At 35.1% G+C, this 3,126-nt stretch overlaps 1 long non-coding RNA gene across 1 annotated transcript; it reads right to left on the bottom strand.

Annotated features, from left to right (window-relative positions):
• Nucleotides 1–1,895: 1,895 nt before the first annotated feature.
• LOC120089930 lies at nt 1,896–2,920 on the bottom strand. The gene is made up of 3 exons (XR_005485347.1): nt 2,868–2,920; nt 2,198–2,228; nt 1,896–2,029 (listed from the first exon to the last, which is right to left on the bottom strand). It is a non-coding gene; the product is annotated as an uncharacterized LOC120089930 (long non-coding RNA).
• Between the last annotated feature and the right edge of the window lie 206 nt (nt 2,921–3,126).

Raw genomic sequence — 3,126 nt, 5'->3', positions numbered from 1 at the left:
GTTGCGGCATTCCTTCTTGAGCAAATGTTTGCGAACACAATCACCGCAAAGCCTTGCGGTAATACTGCGCTCGACCAATGGTATCCTATGATCGCAATTTTCGCCTTGCGTCAACGCATATTCTGCATAAAAATACAAAAATCAACTGTTCCTATGCGATGAACGCATGCGACCACAATGTAATAAACTTAATGCTTTTTGGACGCAATCTAACACATTTTATCAACGCAAGCCAACATTGTTTAAGAACTTAGCACTATGATAACATGCATTTCTGCCCGTTATCATACCCCCAAATTTAAATAATGCTTGTCCTCAAGCATAAGCTAAAGATTTCCTTTAGCAAGTCGACCGCAATGTTATTTTCCTAGATTTCTCAAGGATACCTCATTCAGCTCTTATATACCAAAATTTCCTTAAGTCTTATTCAAGTCTCTTCTTAAAATATTTCTAAGACCTAGTGACCGCAAACTTAATCTTCAAAAGAACTTTACTAACTTTCGGGACATCGCATGATTTATTTCAAAAAGAAAACTTTTCCTCCGGGGTGTTAAATGATTTTATCCTTGCATATTTCTTGACATTATTTTTTTTCTGACCTTGCGCTGATCCAAGTGCCTTGCCTTCATTTTGACTTGCCCCCACGTGTGTCATGCGGACATCCAACTACGAGCAATGCGCTCTTCCTCAGACTAAACTCATACCTATTTGGCAACGGAGTTGCGATATTTATGCGTTGATTCTGGCAATTTACTTTTGTTTTGGCTTGCCCCCACACGTGTCATGCGAACATCCAACTACGGGTAAGTGCCCTTCACAACTTAACTCTTATCATCATGGGTTTCCCTATTGCGTTGATAGTGGAGTTGTTATTCTAAAAAAAAAATTTTATTATTTTATTTTTTTTCAAAATAGCAAGGTCGAAAATAAATACCTCACCCCCAAATTTAAAATGCGGCAATGTCCTCATTGCCAAAAGATTGAAAGAAGTCATGCAATGTTCTTAGAAAGCGTCGTAAAGAGAGTTTGAAAGAAAGCTAGCAGACCCTTAACTTCCAGAAATATTCCGTGAGGTGACTATCATTGAAGTATGTGTTTCATCATTGAAATCATAATTGGCAAAGAGACAGCATGCGGTAACTTACTAAATTTATCCATGTCAAATGATTGCGATAATTAAAGAGGATGCGGTGATAAAACTTTTACAACTAAAATATGATGCGATAGTGCAAAATTTGAAATAAACAATAGAAGAAATTCGAAACCGACATTAAAGGGCTTTAATGTCGGTTGGCAACGGACATTAAAGATAGTGTTATTAAAGCCTTTTAATGTCGGTTGCCTTTAATGTCGGTTTTAAACCGACATTAAAGGTCTTCAATAACACCAATTACATAGCCTTTAATGTCGGTTGCAACCGACATTGAAGGTCTTTAGTGATTAAAGCATGTTGGTTGCAACCGACATTAAAACCTGCTTTTTTTTTTTTAATTCTTAACCGACATTGAAGCCCGAATTTGTCCGTTTTATCAATTATTGTCCGTTTTTTAAAGTTCCCTTGCCAAATCCATTTTTTCGGTAAAAAAGTATAACATGACACATCATCATCGAATGCTATGGCTATGACATATTATTCATGTATGGATTGTAAATCTATTACATTTAATCCGCAAATTCTGCTATAGAATTATAATTTAAAAGGCGTACAATAATTCAGGCCTTGAAAATACAAATTACAAGTAATACAAAGATTATGATTTTACAAAAATTATGAGTTTACTGTGTACCACCAGCTACTTCTCCTTGATCTGGTTTCTCAACATTTTGAGCTTCCTTGCCTCTTTCTTCTACATCCTTGCTTCAAGTTTTGTGCTACTTGCATTACCCCGTCCCTCGGATGTATTTCCTTTGTCCCCTTTGTCACTCTTTTCCTTTTTATCTATGTCGGTCTGCCTGGTTGACACAGAGTGTTGCTCTTTTTCAAGCTTATCAATGGTTTTAGTATCTTTTGTTGATTCCATTTCTTTGACTACAAAAATAAATAGCAAGGGGATGTTAACATTTTAGTAGTAAATATAATAAAGTCAATAGTGTCTTTTAAGTAGATAAGCAATAGAAAAGTAGGGGATGTTAACATTTTAGTAGTAAATAATAAAGTCAATCGTGTCTTTTAAGTAGATAAGAAAAAGAAAAGTACCTTCCTTCCCTTCTTTTGCTTCCTTGGATATCTGAGATTTCAACTTTTTATATCAGTGCATAAATATAAAAGAGAAATCCTGGGTCTAAGAACTTAACGTGAGTCCAAGGCAACCATGTTAACCAAGGATTGGAAGGACAAGGAAATGAATCTGTAAATGACTAAACAAAACTGTGGTCCCACAAGAAACTTTAATTTAAAGTATAGCAAGCCATCCCCATGACCAATATTTTCTTAAAAGCAATGCAGCATGAACTTACGCACATAATGCAAATAAATAACTTATATTCTGTCTCTTATACACATCTAGATGTGTATAAGAGACAGACTTGAAAGGAATTAATGAATGTTCAATGACAGAGAAGGTAAGTTGTATATACAGATTCCAGTCATTCATATATAAGAAATTCATAATATTAATTCATACTTGGCAATCTCTTCATCTTATCAAAAGTTCGTCTCAATAATGGCACAACAGCTGGAATATCATCCTCATCTTTTAGAAAGTTCCGGTCCAAGTTGTATTACACATGGCACATTTAAAAACTTGTTTTTCATTAACAGGTAACAGCTAACAACCATAAGCTCTTCAAATAAAAAGCAGAAGAATAATAATATGCCAGATGTTCATGAAAGCTTCTACTTAGAACAAAACAATAGAAACACAAACCTCCTTTTTTGGTGCAACATGGCACTCTCAATCAACAGTAGCTTTTTTGGGTGCAAGCCATTGTTCCTTCCACACATTTAATGAAGGGAGACAATCAGACAATCAGATGGAACCAAGTTTCACAATCACAACAACCATCGAATCATACATTTCTGAAAAGATATATGGTAAATAAACCCAATACATCTAGAAGCTATGACAGGTTAACTACTTATCCAGTTTTAATGAAGGCTATATTTAGACCCATTCAATCTTGTGT

This window comes from Benincasa hispida, chromosome 11 (assembly GCF_009727055.1).
Source record: "Benincasa hispida cultivar B227 chromosome 11, ASM972705v1, whole genome shotgun sequence".
NCBI classification, from domain to species: Eukaryota; Viridiplantae; Streptophyta; class Magnoliopsida; order Cucurbitales; family Cucurbitaceae; genus Benincasa; species Benincasa hispida.
The sequence above is the reverse complement of the archived record's forward strand: the minus strand, read 5'-3'. Positions and strand labels throughout refer to the sequence as shown.